An 18,127-nucleotide genomic window follows, 5' to 3' on the forward strand; every position below is an offset into this window, starting at 1 on the left:
ATACTGTGACTGCACCACCATGCACCAGCAGGGATGCCCCATCCCAGGCCCGTCCGCAGGTAGGGGGGATGTCCATGTCATCTGACACCCCTCCACCTGTGGACGAGGGGACCCCTGGCCGTATGGAGAAGGTCCTGATTGGGGTCGCGTTGCGCACGGGTGTCATTCATGATGATGTGCGTGCTTCCCGGGGGGAGCACGCACGTCATCACGAATCGCACCGTGCCAACGTGGCCCAGTTGGGAGCGGCCATGGTCGGGGGTTTTGTACTTGTGTTGGCCACTCTGGCGACCCTCTCCTCCTCTGTGGAGGCTATGCGCCAGTCGTTCTCCATGCCATCTTCCGGCCCAGATGCCACCAGGGCCCCCTGTGGACCTGCCCCGACCAACGCAGCCAACTCGGTGGGGATCCCATCCCTGCCACAGTCAGGAGTCGGAGGTCCAGCAGGGGTGGACACACCAGCAACTGGACCCCAGCAGATGGAGGATGTGACAGCATCATCGGGCAGGGCACGTGCACGACGGCCTCGGTGGATTCCATCAGCCTGGATGCCGTCGTGCTGGCAGAGGCAGTTGCGTCGGAGGCAGCGGCAGGCTCGACGTGGGAGGCATCATGGCTCGGGGCCATCAACATCAGGGGGGCAGGCATCGGCCGGAGGGCAGGAGAACCCTGGAATGGGAGTGTCTTCTGTGTGGGAGCAGTTGGACCAGCAGATAGGTGCGCAGCGGCGGTGGGCGGAGGAGGAACGGCTCACAATGGTCAGGGCGGAGAACTCCATGCGGAGGGCGCTGAGGTGGGCTGAGTGCCTCGAGGGTATTCGCAGGGAGTTGGAGCTGGACACGGCATTATCCCTGCGAGACCTCGGGGCCAGGGAACATGCCCGCCTCCAAGCCATTGAACAGGAGTTCGATGATGCCCTGGCCCATGACATCAACCAGTGAGCCGTCGGACTAGCCCGCCGCCTTTGTATATAGTTATTTAGGTTTAGGTTTCATTTCTTTATTATTATGATTTGGAGTCCACGGACTTTGCTCCACTTTTTGTATATAGTTGTATTTTAGATAGGGTTCTTGGTAGGTTTCATTTGCTTTTGGGATAATGGACCCTTCAGACTTTCGTTTTCAATTTTCAGGACATGTATATACTTTCTTTTACTCATATTCACATGGAGTAATGTTTTTTTATGCTTTCCATCTTTGGATTTCGTTCTATGGACTTTGGGGATGCACCACTTATATTTTTTCATTTCTTTTGTTGCTTGGATTTGACATTCTTTTTCTTATTTCAAATATTATTGTTTCATTTGCATGTGTTCTTTTCATTTTGGCATTTGTTATACGTTTTAATATATTTCTTTATTCAACATTATTGGTGTGGTGTACAGTGATGATTTTGGTGCATGTATCCATGAGCATTGGCACAGTCATGTGTTGCAACTGTGTGGCTCTGTAGGACATTTGCTGATGGGCATGCTGGTTCTTTTCAGACTATCATGGAATGGATGATTTACTAGGCAGTGGGTGCAGTGGTTCGTTGGGTGTTTCCACTGGGGGGTGGAGGGGTGGGATTTGGGTGGGCATTAGGGCCATGGGTCTGTATAGTCATGGATTGGTGTTTGGGGGACATGTGTGGGGGCCTGCTGGCAGGTGCCCCACACTGCTGTGGGGTGGGGGTGCAAGGGGACATGAGTGGGACATGAGTGGGGGCCTGCTGGCAGGTGCCCCACACTGCTGGGGGGTGGGGGTGCAAGGGGACATGAGTGGGATATGAGTGGGGGTCCAAGGGGACATGAGTGGGACATGAGTGGGGGCCTGCTGGCAGGTGCCCCACACTGCTGGGGGTGGGGGTGCAAGGGGACATGAGTGGGGGCCTGCTGGCAGGTGCCCCACACTGCTGGGGGGTGGGGGTGCAAGGGGACATGAGTGGGGGCCTGCTGGCAGGTGCCCCACACTGCTGGGGGGTGGGGGTGCAAGGGGACAAGAGTTGGTTATCAGTAGTGCAAGGAGACATGTACCTTTTCTGGGGGGCATGCCCATGTTGGGTGGGCTGCCTGCGGGACATGACCAGGGGTGCAGGGTAGTCCCCTGTGGTGTGGGCTGCCTGCAGGGGCCGTGGAGGGTGTACAGGGAACACCTGGGAGGACCCACACTGCCAAACACGTGTAGGACTCCCCAGCACCCCCGAAATACACGTACCCTGCTGAAATTGCATGTGAAACTTCCCGCGCACCCCTGAAATACACATACCCTGCTGAAATTGCGTGTGAAACTTCCCGCGCACCCCTGAAATACACGTACCCTGCTGAAATCGCGTATGAAACTTCCCGCGCACCCCTGAAATACACGTACCCTGCTGAAATCACGTGTGAAACTTCCCGCACACCCCTGAAATACACGTACCCTGCTGAAATCGCGTGTGAAACTTCCCGCGCACCCCAGTAATACAAGTACCCTGCTGAAATCGCATGTGAAACTTCCCGCGCACCCCTGAAATACACGTACCCTGCTGGAATGGCGTGTGAAACTTCCCGCGCACCCCTGAAATACACGTACCCTGCTGAAATCGCGTGTGAAACTTCCCGCGCACCCCTGAAATACACGTACCCTGCTGAAATCACATGTGAAACTTCCTGCGCACCCCTGAAATACACGTACCCTGCTGAAATCGCGTGTGAAACTTCCCGCGCACCCCTGAAATACACGTACCCTGCTGAAATCGCGTGTGAAACTTCCCGCGCACCCCTGAAATACACATACCCTGCTGGAATCGCGTGTGAAACTTCCCGCGCACCCCTGAAATACACGTACCCTGCTGAAATCGCGTGTGAAACTTCCCGCGCACCCCTGTAATACACGTACCCCGCTCGCACAGGGCCAATCGCGTGTGAAACTTCCCGCGAACCCCAGTAATACACGTACCCCGCTTGCTGTGCTGGTACAGGGTTAGTGCAGCCCTTTGCGCTGGATTGGGGATTTTGATTGTTTTTCCCTGCACCAGGGGCGTTCTTGGGGGCGTAACTGGCGCTGCTGCAGGGTCGCTGCGCCACTGTGCGCCACGGCTGGTTTTGGTAGCTGAAATCCATGAATACACTGTGCGCAGAAATGGATTTTAGCGCACGCGGCTGGCGCAGAGATTCGCTCGCGCACACTGTGCGCCAGCCGCGTGCGCCATTTGTGCGCTAAATTCTATGAATTACCCCCTTCATTTCTTACAAATTAAGCACTGGATAGGAGTAAGCATGAAGTAATAGTAAAAAAGAATATTCTCCAAAAACTAACATGGCTATAAATCCCCATATTTTCAATCTAGAAAACAGAATGAAGGGGGGCTCATTAATGATTGTGTGGTGCCCTTCAACAACATTTACATTTGGTAACAGAAAAGGGTCTGAATGCATTTCTTAAAAAAAAAAAACATTTATCGGTTAATTATAACCTTAACATATTGTGAAAATATATAAAAACATGCATCATATCATTGGCTAAACAGCGTTCTTAAAGAAAACATACACATGTTTAAAAGGCAGTCTGCATAATACTAGATATTCACTAAAACCTATAGAAATTATGCATAATCTGTCATTTTAATTTCTTAATAATTTCCTTGCACAAGTAAAATATTGTAAAATTCATGATCAAATTACCACCTGAGAACAAGTATGACCAAAATTGGTCTGAGGAAATAAAATGAATGTCAAAGCCTCGGAGCACATATGCTTTTTCATATAAATTATTCAGTTCCACCAGTCAGTCAAGAAATGTCTTATAGTTTCAACTGCATTATTACATATTCTGCATAAACATTCTTTCCATGCAATATTATGCCAGGCACCAGTGATAGCTAACATTGGAAGTTGGTTGAGTCTAAGGAGCATGATGAAACGTCTCACTTGAATATTTTGTAAATGGATTAGATAACACAAGGAGCATTCACCAAAAATGTTAGTCTAGAGTATACTCCATGGTTCGTTTTTCCTATTAAATACGTACTTCTCATATTTCTGTCCCATATCTCCGATTTCTATTGTATTGCCTTGAAAAAACATGCCAGGCTTTGAGTGGGTTCGAATGAACAACCTATCTATCTTCTGAAGAAAGTCATTGATGTCCTTAATCCAAAATTTCGAAGCTCAAGTGTTAATAAAGTTTCCATCTCTCTCCAGGAAAAGGGAATCACAGGAGTTACTATTCTCATGATTCATCAACATTTTCACATATAGATTACACATAGCTATCATTTCTCTTGTACTTCGTGAAATAAACCCTAATTCACTACATATGGCTTCCACTGACCCAGCCTGAAATAAGCCAAGGGCTTTTCTCCAAAGTGTCCATTTGAGGGTACTTAACCAAGGTGTTTCTTTTGCGGAGAAAACCACCAAGCCGTATAAAATACTGGGCACAATACAACTTTTATACAGATGTACCAGCCCTTGTATGGAGTAGCCTCCTTTCGCTGAGATAAAGGATTTTATGGCCGTAAATTTTGCTAATACTTTGTTCTCAATGTTTTTAGCAAACTTAGCCTTACCCAAATTATTAGTAATAAGGACCCCAAAATATAGATTGCAGGGGACGAATCTGGAGGAGGTTACCTGGTGTGTCCAATTACGTATCTTTTTACTAAGTTCACCTTCTAAATTAGTTCTAATCGAAACTTCATTAACTGTGTAAAGTGCTTGTGAAATATAAGATTTGCATGTGTAGCTTCCCTTCATTCATCTTATACCATAGGATATGTCTATCCACTGTATCGAAAGCCTTAGTAAAATCAATAAAACAATTGTATAATGTCTCGTGTTTGTTCGATAGCATGCCCCAAATAAGATATAATAATATCCAAAGATTCGTCACAGTATTAAAACCCTTTCTAAAACCCAATTGTTGTCGCCCTAAAATATGACCTTCCTTAATCCACTCATTAATATACCTCAATAGTTACTTACTAAAAACCTTGGCACCGGAATCTAGCACAGCCAGTAATCGATAATTAGCAGGACATTCTCTTGATCCTTTTTTATATATAGATATCATCACAGACTGCCTCCATGACACTGGAATCTGGCCTGTCATTACCATTTTCAGAAAAATCAAATACAAAATATTAGCCCATAACTTGACATTTCTCTTGTAAAGAGCATTTGGGATCCTATCTGGCCCATTGGCTCTTGATGGCTTTAAAGCCAAAATGATCCTTTCAAGGTCTTCTACCTGAAATGTAAAATGCTTCCTGTCACTAATTGTCATATAATTCTCAACAGACCCAGCTACAGTATTTTGATGGTACAATGTGAAAATATAATTTTCTCAAACCTCACTGGTAATGAGATTTAGGGGCTGATTCATGGAACAAACGTACGCCGAAAACCCCAGCGCAAGCAGGCGCAAGGACGCGCAAGCGTGAGAAAGCAAGCGCACGCGTGCGATTCAAGGAAGGCGCTGCGCTACTTTCCCACTGGTTGTGTGCCAAATCAATGCATGGCGCATGCTGGCGCACACGTCTCCAAACAGCGTGAGCTAAGCACACAGCGAAAGCGCACATAGCGCGGTGCAAACAACAAAAGTAGGCGGAACAGGGGGCGTAATACGCGGATTGGGGAATAACGTGTGAAAAAGAAGGCATAACTGGGGAAGTACTGCACGGAACTACACGGAACGCCCACACGCACGCGAACAACCCGTATTCATGGATTTGAATACGGGAAACCCGCGCACGGCAAAAGACGTGCACAGGCGTCAACGCGTCTGCCACACGAAGGCAGGCAGAAGCGTCCCCGCGCACAGTATAAAAGTGCGTGCAAACAACAAACACGTATATACAGCTACGATGAATGCCCCATTTGTCGCAGCACTGATCGTGGGACACCGCAGGAGGAGGAGAATAGCCAGGGCACGCATTTTTTAATCACGGACAAGCCTTTTTGGGATGCCTGACGACCAGGTCTATGGCAGGTGTAGGTTTCCACCCCGTATCATCCTAGACCTGTTCAGGGAGTGGGAAGATGACCTAACATCCCCCACCCTCTGCTCCCAAGCATTGAGCCCCTTGGAGAACGCGCTCAATGTCCTGCATTTTTTGGCCACTGGGTCTTTTCAACGGACTACTGACATAGTGGGGGGGGGGGTCTCACAGGCCATGCAGTCACGCTGCCTACACCAGGTCTTGGCAATCATGACTGCACGCCCCTCAATCAGCAGGCACATATTCATGCCCAGAACACCCGCAGAAAGGCAGGCCATTGTCCAGGACTTTTACAGGGTGGCACACTTCCCCAAAGTGCTTGGTGCCATAGATTGCACCCATGTGGCCCTAGGGCCACTGAGCACATCTACTGAAACCGCAAGCACTGGCATTCCATCAATGTACAGGTGGTATGCGATGCAAAGGGAATCATCACCTCTGTCTATGCAAACTACCCTGGCTCCACCCATGACAGTTTTATATACAGAATGTCCACCCTGAGCTGGGCCCTGGAAGCTGGCCAGCATGGCGACACATGGCTCCTAGGGGAGTACAAATGCCTGTGCACATGCATGCATGTCACACACACACACAAATACAAAAACCCCAATAATCACAACCATTGTCACCTCTACAGGGGACAGTGCCTACCCTCTGAGCTACCACATGATGATGCCAATCCGGAACCCCACCACACCACCCCAGGTAAGATACAACGCGGCCCATATTACAACCAGGGCCATAGTGGAGCGCACATTCGGAGTGCTCAAGTCACGCTTCCGCTCCCTTGACCGCTCTGGCGGGCAGCTACTCTATGCACCCCCAGTAGTGTGCAGGATCATTGTGGCAGCATGTGTCCTGCACAATGTTGCAACACGGCAGGGCGTGCCGGTGGACATGGTGGTGCCTCCACATCCCCAACCACAGGCACAGGCGCTGCCCATGGGAGGGGATAGGGCATGTGGCGAAGAAGCACGGACCCAGCTTGTGGACAGATTTTTCACCTAAACTCCCCACCCTGCGCAGTCCTAACAGGCCTGGCACATACCAGGTGACAATCGATGATGACAAAGAGACAGTCAACTGTCACAACCTTATCACCCTGAGATTGTTGCCATGGAATTGCCACATTGTGTGCATCCCTAGCTACTTAAACACAAGCAATCCTGTGTGACCAAAAGGCACACATGCAAGGTGTGAATCACACAGACCTGCCAAACAGGCCATGTCTATCACTGGTATGTCACTCAAACCCTCCAAAACCACAACATGACATGGCAAGCAATAGCTATACACCAACACAGTAACAATAAGGTACACATTGCCATGTTAAAAATGTAAATTGGCATCAAACAATGATGCCTGACATGGAATCAGATCAAATGACTGACCAACAACCTCCCACTCAAAATAAGTCATACCCAAATGCATTCCAAAAGTTGTAGTTGAAACATAACAATGAATGCCTGTCTACATGCACAATGTGCATTGCAAAATCAACACTGCAGCTACTGTGTGCCGTGTCCACCTCCTGCAACACACTGCTCAGCGCACAGCACAGTGAACAGCCATTGTGTGTGATGCACACCCTGAGCATGACATCTAAGCGACAAACTACATTAAAAACCAAATTAGGCATGTACAGGATCCACAAATGGTCAGAGAACATGTGCTGCAGGGACACAGTGGGCACCAGAAGGCAAACAGAGTGTACACATGGACATGGAAGGGTGGTTGTACATGTAGTGGATCATAGTGCGAGCGTGTGGGTCAGTAGGGACATGCACTCATCATATGCATGTGAAATCAAGTGACCATCAGTGTCGTCTACACATCACATGTGAACATTCACCATGTGTATACCCCAGCATGTCAAACCACAACTATCCCCTCACACCTGAAAGGTAAACACAACACATGATCAGGCATTGATCAGCAGAATACATCATGTACATAGGAAAGCACAACTAAAATTTCAGGGTGCGCATCACACTGCAGGGCAAGGCAACCATCAACAACAAAACACACCCCCCCTCCCCCACAAATCACCACGACCCACTGAACAACTGCATCTGGGTCATTCATCGTACATCCTTGAATTCCACCTGGCCACAAGATCACCCTTCCCCTTTGTCACCATCTCCCACCTTGTGTGTAAAAAGTTGCCAGCACCCTCAGAGTCCACCTAGATTTGCAAAAGCACAAAATCCAAGAGAACTCAAAGCAGGACAACACAGAAGCCAAGTAAATACCCTGCAGGCAGTAAAACAAACCAGAACAGCCTCCAGTAGATGACTTCAAGTAGCCGTACGCCACAAAGGCCAAGTACAACCACAATGATGTCAACAACCAAGGTAGCACAGTAAAACAATGCCACCACAGGATCTGAACCATGTGTGGTACATAACATAGAATGATGCAACACGAACGGATGTCTACTGTCACAGCTCCCATGTACAGGCGCAGGAGTGGCACAAAACAACCACCCCCACCTTGGTCTGGGTGCCTGCAAGGTCTAACTCACACAGGCTTCTGAGACCCTGGAGGGGAAGGAGGGTCAGGGATATGCAGTCGGCACAGGCATTGGCATATTGGATAATGGGAATGAGGGGCAGGAGAGGGGAGTAGGATTGACACGGGAAAGTAGGGAATGCAGCAAAATGTAGTACACACATTAACACATACACAAATCGACAAAACTTGTTCACATGCACATATCAGCAAATTACTCAAATGGAAGTCAAAGAGAAACTTATCTCTGGAGTGAGTGCTGGCCTCCTGCCTGCGCACTCTCCGGTCCGGTAACAGGAGCAGTTTAATGCTGCAAAGAGAGCCACAGTTAATAATCTGTGCGTGCCTAAAACACACAAACACACTACCAAATATGCCCCAAAGTAACAAAATACACTACAAACAGACACACTTGTGTGGATGCTTCATACCCATATGTAACATTACCACTCTGATGGTTCATACACAGTCAAAGCAGTAAGTCAGGAACCGGTGGGTGCGTGACAAATGGAACACCAATGTGTCACGATTCACACAACATGCAATGTGCCCTGTGTAAGCAGACAGACGCATATAGCAAGGTCTGACTTCTGAACAAGTCCTGTACCACCATGACCAAAATAAAGTAGCCAGTGCATGTATCAATTTCTACTTGGAAATTAAATGCACTGCACCGAGTCTGTCCCTTGCTGTCTGTCCCTGTGAGCTGCTTCATTCCATGTCTCGGAATGCTACATGGCTAATACAAGTGCCTCAATGGACCATGGTGGACCGCAGGGTATGTGCCACTGCCCCTGCAGGTGCCCCAGACAACTTTCACATCAACTAGCCATCAATCCATTAACACATGTGAGCTGTATTGTGCGCTTCTACACCAATATTTGTCCAAGTACGCCATCAGTGCTGCTACTAAGCATGCATGTTCAACTGGCCAGGTGGAAGGTTTGCTGTGTTGTGACCCCCCTGTGCTGCTCACCTTGCCTGGAGTCCCTTGAAACACGTCATCGATTTTCGGATTTATGATCGCAATCCCTGTGCCTCTGCCTACGCACACATGCGCATGTCGGCAGCACCAAACGTGTCCGATTCCAGACGTCCAATGGCCCATGTCTGCTGGCAAAGGTGGTCTTGAGGCTCATCACCCTGCAGAAAGTGCATGAAACACGTGATTAATTCTTAATATTCATCTGTGTGTGTCTTTTCAGGCGTTACATGACTGGACGATGTCAGAGACGTACATCAGAAATCACACCATCAGTCCGTCTTTCACAGCAACAGTGTGGAACACACTATCTACGGCATGATTTGCAACAAGCACATGTTCATTAAAGATAAGAAACATACTACACAATGCATAGCAATGAATGTACACATGAATCATTAAACACCCCATCTAGCAAAAGAAGAACAGTGGACAATTACACCCTAATCATCCCCACTAGGGCTGTTAACACAAGTTCCACAGCAGCAGACATGCCACAGATATGACAGTCCATTGCCCTTGCTGTTACACCAAACCATCCTTGTGAGCCCATGGATAAGGGAAGCAGGAGTGGCATATGTGAGTCAAGGACCCCAAGCAGCACACACATACACAAGACAAGCATGAAGGGCCCAGCTGGAACAGACAGTGGATGCTTTCAAAAGCCACAAAGCACCACACCGTCACATGAAAGCACAATAGACTAGCAATTTTAAACTATATTAACTAATTACACTAACTATGAAAAACCTACTTTACCTATTTAAACTAACTATCAAACAGAAACTTAACTAACTAAACTAAAAGAAAAATCAAAAATGGCCACATACGACCCGAGGGGGGAGGGGCACACAGGAGGGGAGAGTTACAGGGTGCTGCTCAACACCCACATGCGATGATATTGAGGAAAAAAAAAACCTCCATGGGCTCAACGCCTGCACAGCCCGACCTATGTGGGAGATAGATTGTCGTCCAAGTCTGGCTCTTCCTGGAAAGGAGGACGTGGTACAGGAGCATGACCATGCCTAGCCGCAGCTTGCCCCTCGTCGGCAGCAGGTCTGCCGGACGGGTGAGCCTGGTTCTGTGTGGTGATGACATTTAGGTTTGCATGCAGAACCTCCCGTGATACACATGCTTCCTCTTGCAAGGTAGCACGTGTAACACAGAGTTCCTCCTGCAAGGCCTGGCTTGACAACTGCTGCACCTCCGGCAAGCATGTAGCTCAGCCGAGATGGTACGCTCAAGCTGTGCAAACCTCTCCTCTGCCCGCTCCCTCTGGGACATCAAAAGGACACCCAGAGTGGATCTGAGGGAAGCATGCTCCTCCCTCAGGACCTTCATGGTGCCTCTGCGTGAGCAGCAATTGCTTGACGCAGAGATGACATTTCAGTCTGGCGTGCCCTGTCTGAGGCTGCCATGCCCAGCCTGAGCGAGCGGGCTGTGGACCGTGCTGCCTGCTGCTGGAGAAGCACCTGCTTAGCAGGGGGGAGCACAGATTGGGCCACACGCTCCATGCTCTCAGCGATGTTCTCCATTGCTGCCCCTGCCGTTCAAAATGGGCAGTCATGTCTTGCTCCCACTCAGTATACTGTGGTTGCGCACAGCGACCACATTGCTGGGCTTGACCCCTGCGGGACCCAATGACCGTGTGTCCTCATTGTGTTGGCACCGCCCACGGCTGCACGACTACATGCCCCCGTCGACGTGATGTCCCAGGCACATCAGTGACTGGTGTGGAGGGTGACCCGGCGTCCCGATCCACCACGGGCGGAGGAACCAAGGCTGTCTGACCCCTCAGTGCAGGTGTCTCGGACAGAGGAGTGTCCACATCAGAATCACTGACCCCTGACATATGGACCTTATGCTCATCCAACTCGACATGGTCGTCAGAGTGTTCTTCAGGGCTGGACTCATAGGCAGCCAGAGACAAGATGGAGCACTTGGGGGTTTTCGTGGACTACCACCCCACGACCCGCACTTGTGCTGGGTTGTTGTAGTAAGAACAACCCTGTGGCTGGCATGCCAATGCCATCCTCCGGCTCCATTGCATCATCATCTGAAAAATAGAGAGAAAAAAGGTCACTACACATGTTAGAAGCACACAACACACACACACCGACAACAAACACATCGGCAGACATGTGACACACAAAATAGAACCTGGCATGCATGCTGGGTCAACTTGAATTTGCTTCTGTGATTAGACCTGTTGAAAGGGGGCAGTTTGCACTGAAGTGGGTCTATGCAGTGCAGCGAATATGTATGTTACTCACTACCTACATGTACAAGGACTCCATGGTGTGTGTCAGAAAATGTGAAGGCAGTGCAAGGTCAACTTCAGGCATCACGTGCAATGTGCATTCAATGTTCAATGGGTAGCATATCTACAAGCAAAGCACCCCTCCACCCAAGTGCAAAAGCAGGGATGCCTAGCATGGTCTCAAAAGGCTGAGCATAGACCTGTGTATTGACAGACAATGTTGACTAGCATCAACAGCTTCATGTGAGTCAAGTGACAACACTGCAAATGATGATGGGACAGTAAGCAGGACACATGATGAAACCTCTGGAGTCCACCCACGTGTGAAGAAGACACTACACCAGTTGGACAGAGTCATTGGCCTTTAAACAGACAGAGGCCTGTGACCCTCACAGATTGTCAGACCCTAAACATGTGTGCAACGCAGTACTGAGCCACAATTGACATGGGAAGGCAGATGAAATGCCATGCAATTTAGGTCATCCTGGACTTCTATTACAGTCATCATCCAGTCATGGACACATATGGGCATGCGTGGAATGCACATGGAGCATGAATGGGCTCTCATGTCCCTGCGGGGCATCGGACCTCTGCACAGTCCAAGTGAGACACCCTGCATCAAGTACTAAGGATGCACCACAATGGATATGTCTGGACGATTGTCTGCTGGATGTTAGCATGTACACAGGAGGCATGAACAGGGAAGTACCCAATGGCAATATTGTAGCAGACCAGTGCTAAGGTGGAATTGGGGTGCAGAGCAGGGGGGTGAGGGGCAAGGGAGCATGCCTACATTGGGTATCCCCTTGCAGGCAGAGTACACATGCACATCAGTCATGCTATGCATAGTTCCTGGCCTGAGAGGAAGCTCACCCCACGCTACATGCAGAAGTGCCAGTGAGCTGGAACATGGACCGGAGGGGCAAACTGGTAACCAGCATGTGAGTAGGATGCAAAAGTGGTGATGTGGACAGTCCCCGTCTGCTCCACATGTCACCATCCAGCAGAGTAGACATGCATCAGGGAAGCATTGCATTACTCACACATCATAACCATGTACACGTGACATGTAGTGGCAGTCATGCACATTACATCACACAAGTAAAACACACACGTCCTCCACAAACACGCATCAACACTCACTGGACTGTGCATCAAAGTCCGGCATCTCTCTCGCTCCTTCGACCGATTCTGATGGTATGAACTCTGCAACGAGTGACTCATGCGGAGTGAGGTCTTCCTCCTCCGGTGCAGGCCCACCGCCAGTCACCAGAGTCAAGTTGTAATTTGAGGCACGCTTAGCCTTAGCACTGCGTTTGAGGTCATTCCAATGCTTTTTGCACTCTTGCGCCGTGCGCACCACATGGCCGAATGCACTCACATGTTCCGCAACTTGCTTCCAGTGGGTATCACGGTGGGCAGCCGTAGTCTGACAATTGGCACCCACTAGCATGTCACGGCTGTGGTCCCGCACGTAGTCCACGAGGTAGTCCAGTTCCTGGTTGCAGAAAGGCTCCTTCCTCGACGTGCAGGAGGTCGTGGCTGTGTGTGGGGTCCCAGCCTGTGCTGCGGGTGCAACCTTCCTCCTCTTGGATTGTGGCGCAGACCCTGGCTGGCTGATGCCGCCCTGTTCAGCATGGCCAGTTGGACCGGTGGATTGAGCCAAGGGAGTGGCAGGTGGAGGTACAACCAAAGGCCTGACTTGCGTCAGTGGCAGCTGGGTGCCCTCTAATGGACCGTGCGCAGCAACATCCGCTGTGGCAGGGTCATTGACCGCGACTGTCCTGGTTGGCAGACTCACAACCGGGGTGTTGTTGGGTGCATCTGCCCCTGCACTTGCCAACACCCAGCTGTTCGGGGCAGCAGATGACATTACTGCCCCAGGGACACGTGTCTTGGTCAGGGCAGCCCTGTGTGCCCCTACAGTTTCCCTCCAGGCCTGTTGGAAATCTTCCAAGGGCTCTTCAATTGCCAACGCAGCCTGCGCTGGCAAACCCTGAGCCTGGGTGGTGGTGTCCACAGCTGCACCTGCAGCTACCACTACCCTTGGGCCCATGGCAGTCGATGAAACGGACAGCCAGGTCACACGGGCGCCAGTGCCAGATGCAGAAGCTGCATCTCCCAGAACCACAGGGGGTGGTGGCATGACTGCACCGCCACATGGCACAACATCGTGCTCAAGTGGCGCACCCCTGCCTCTTCCCCCTCTGCGGCCACCCTGGAGTCCCCCTACTCCCTGGTCACCCCGGCCACATCCCTGACTACGCCCGCTACGAGGAGTACGCCCAGCTGAGGCGCCCCTCACCTTTGGTGGCCTCCCAACCATGGCACATGGAGTAGTGCCAGCACAGATGGAGTAGTGCCAATGGGAGGTGTACACCACAATTGACCTGGGCAATTGGGGTGAAGGGGGTGGTATGCAAGATGTTAACAGCCCCCCTGCACCTGCAAGGCTGTATGTGACCCCGGTGATGTAGTGACGGGTCAGGCTACGCTCAGGCAACCCAAAACTGAAGTAAAACCGTGCACGCAACCCTGCAGCCTACGTACGTGGAATCAACCTCCCGCAGTACGCGGTGGCACCCAGTAACATGAAAAACGCATACACGTGGGACACGCAGGCTACTATGACCTCGAAAACGGGTGCGATACACAGGGGCACCCGCAGTGGGAAAAATAGCATGCGCGACTCACCGTCTGACTAGCGCGATACAGAAAAACATGCGTAGTCAATACCCCCGCCAAAAGAAGAGATACGTCCTCGATCACTGTGAAGATGTGATGGCGCGCGAAACCACACGAAGCAGCTACATACGTCGGTCTCCGCAAAAGGCACGTACAGCGAACTGCTGGCCCCGCTCACCTTTAACCCGTGCTGAGGGAAACGCCCGCGCGTGTCATGTCACTTACGCGCGTAGGCCCTTTCCTCGGATTACATGCATTCACACGCAGACGTGCAGTTTTTTTCACTTTTTCGCTTACGCGCTTAGGGCCTTGGTCCAATGAAAACGCGTACGTGTGCTGACGTGCTTACGCGCTAAAGGCCTTTCCTCCAATTACACGCTGACGTGCAATTTTTTCACGTGCTAAATCACTCCGTATCAAGCTGGCCTTGCGAAAACACACGGAAAACCACGCTCCTGCCCAGAAGGCCGAATTACTGCCCCGCCAGAGCCCCGAGCATGCTCCCACCTGCAATCTGCTGCTGCCTGACTGCCTGCTTCCCACGTGCCCTGCCATTTGCTGCCTGCACGTCAGCCAGGGGTGCAGTTGCTGTGACCACCCCTGCTGGAACTGAAGACTCCACAGCCCAGCCCCAGGACCCAGTTGCCCACCCACTCCTGCCTCTGGGGTTGCCATGTCCAGCAGAACACCATCGGGCAGCACTGGCAACCCCCAGCCAGAGAGGCAGAGGGCCACCAGCTTCAGTGCCAGGGAAGTTGGTGTCCTGGTGGAGCAAGTCCTGGGGCAGTATGATGCCCTCTTTGGAAGTTCGCGCGCCGACAACGAAGGACGGACCAGGATCTGGATGGACATCTTGACTGCCATCAACGCGGAGGGGGTGGCAGTCCGCGACTTACATCATGTCAAGAAGCGCTGGGAGGACTCCAGGTCCAGGACCCTCAACAAGGCCCGGCGCCTCGCAAAGGCAGCGGATGCAGAGGGGCGCCAGGAACAGCTGTCGCACCACCAAATGAGGGTCCTGGAATGCATATGCCCAGCGCTCTACGTCCAGATCCTTGAGAGGCAGACTCGTCTGGAGTCGAGCGGTAAGTGTACATGCGGAGTGATTGGACGCTGTGCGTGTCGTGGTGTGCCAGTAGTGTGCAGGTTGCACATGTGTTTTTGTAGGGCCATGTAGGGATGTGTATGAACATGGGCGTGAGGCTGCCACATGTGTGTCCTCTCATGTGTGAGATACATTGATGGTGTATGTGTTGGTAAGCATGCTGAACAAATGCAGGCGTGGGAGCACACATGTTTGAATTTCTGTATATGTACATTGGCATGGTTGTGGCATGGATGGTGGTTCCTAAAGCATGTATCTGCACTGTGTACATGTGCATGTGTGTACCTGACAAGTGTGCAACTGTGATGCAACATGGATGCATGTGACACTGATATGTAGAAGGCTGAATGGCAGATCTGACATGTTTGGCGATCTCATCACTGCAAGAGTTGGAGGAGATGTAGACATGCATGTAAGTGTGGTGGCATGTGTGCATGTCTACTGCATTCCCTGTGTTTCATGTGATGTCTGGCTCACCTTTGGATGTTCATGCTGTTGTATGTGTATGGATGGTGCTGGCTGTTGTGATATGGCTGTGGAATTGCTCATGTGTGTGAGTTGAAATGACATGTGTGTTGGGGATTGTGATGCCATGTCTGAAGTTTGACACTGCCACTCATGTGCAACTGTCATGTGTGTATCAGTCCATTGTACAGTGCCCTGATGCCTGTGTCCTATTCCTCCCTGTCTGCAGCGTCAACTGATGAAGAGGGCGGAGAGGGTGCTGTGGAGCACAGCGGCAGAGATCGCACCGCCAGCCAGAGACCCAAGGCCCGGCTCCCCTCCTAGGTTGTCATCTCGTCAGGGAGTGAGGAGTCCTGTGCCGCGTCCCAGGCCGCAGCTGCAGAGGGTAGGTCCAAGAGGCGGAGGTCGGAGTTGGACTCCTCGGCAGCAGAAGGGGCAGCTGAGACCCCACAGGGTCCGACGGAGGAAGATGGCACAGAGTCATCCATGGTGGTGGGGGGTTTGGTGGAGGAGGAGGCCGTGCAAGGGACAGACACGGGGTCTGGCGGTGGGGATTCCACTGGTGCTAGTGGTGCAGTGCAGGGGCAGGGACAGGAGGCAGCACAGACCACTGCAGAGGTGCCTGTGTGTAATCCTGTCCCCGATCCTGTGACTGCATCATCCTGCACCAGCAGGGATGCCTACGTCCAGACCCGTTTTCAGGGAGGGGATCCGCTTACAACAACTGGCCTTCCTCTCCCTGCGGACGTGGCTATCCGGGACCGGGTTGAGCCTGTCCTGAGTGGGATGGCGTTGCGTCAACGGGGCATGCGAAGTGACCTGCAGTGTTTTTGTGAGGACACTGCACGTCATCTCGAATGCCTCAGTGACCGCGTTGACCTGCTGGGACAGCTCACCAGGGCCGGATTCCTCCATTTGCTGGACCTTGTTCCGACCCCCTCCTCACCTGAACCCCATATGCGCCAGTCGTCCTTCATGCCATCTTCCCACCCATGTATCACCTGGGTACCCAGTGGAGCTGCCTCTGACCCTGCGGCCAGGCTGGTGGAGGACACATCCCTGCCACAGTCGGGAGTCGGACGTCCAGCAGGGGTGGCCACATCAACAACTGCACCCCAGTCGGAGGAGGATGTGCAGGCAGCAAGAGCCAGGGCACAGGCAGAGGCACAGCAGCAGCAGCAACAAGGTGGGAGCCATGATGGCTCGGGGCCTTCAACATCGGAGGGGCAGGCATCGGCCAGAGGGCAGGAGGACCCAGGACTGGAAGTGTCTTCCGTGTGGCAGCGGTTAGGCCATGCTATAGATGCGGAGCGGTGGTGGGCGGAAGAGGCGCGGCTCACCATGGTCAGGGCAGAGTTCTCCATGCGTCAGGCGTTGAGGCAGGCAGAGTGCCTCGAGGTAACTCGCAGGGAGTTGGAACAGGCCATGAGTGCCTCCCTGCAAGACCTCGGGGCCAGGGCAGAGTCCCCCCTCTGGGACATCGACATGGAGTTCGATGATGCCCTGGCCCGGGACACCACAGAGTGAGCCGCAGGACTTGCCCGCCGCCATTGTATATAGTTAGATAGTGTTAGGTTTCCTTTCCTTTTCTTTTTTATTTTGGTTGCGCTTGGACAATGCACCACATTTTTGTGTATAGTTTTTTATTAGGTAGTATTTTTGGTAGGTTTCATTTCATCAGTTGGGCTCATGGACCCTGGATTGTTCATTTGTACATAGTTCATCATTGGATTTTTCACATTTATTTTATTTTCACCATGGAGCAATGGATTTCACTTTCTTTTTTCCCTTGGATTTGCTTTGTTGGACTGTGACTTTGGACACCATTTCTTTTGGATTTCTTTGGATTATGATTTCTTGTTTTTTATTCTTTTATGGACATGCAGCATTTCTTTAATTATTCCCATTGTTGTGTGTTTTTTTTAAATTACATTCATGTTGTGTTTAATACATTTTTTTCTTCATACTTCGATGTGTGGTATTATCTCATTGGTTTCATGCATGTCATGATTTGGGTTTTCCCATTCACTTGCACCCATTGTGTGTGTGTGACGGACATGTGTTCATTTACATACTTGCCTTTGAGGTTGTATCATGTAATTGGCATTTCTATGTGGGTGGATGCAATACTTGGTTGGGTCTTTGGGCTGGGGAGGCT

The sequence above is a fragment of the Ambystoma mexicanum genome, chromosome 1q, assembly GCF_040938575.1.
Source record: "Ambystoma mexicanum isolate Mex_15411 chromosome 1q, UKY_AmexF1_1, whole genome shotgun sequence".
NCBI classification, from domain to species: Eukaryota; Metazoa; Chordata; class Amphibia; order Caudata; family Ambystomatidae; genus Ambystoma; species Ambystoma mexicanum.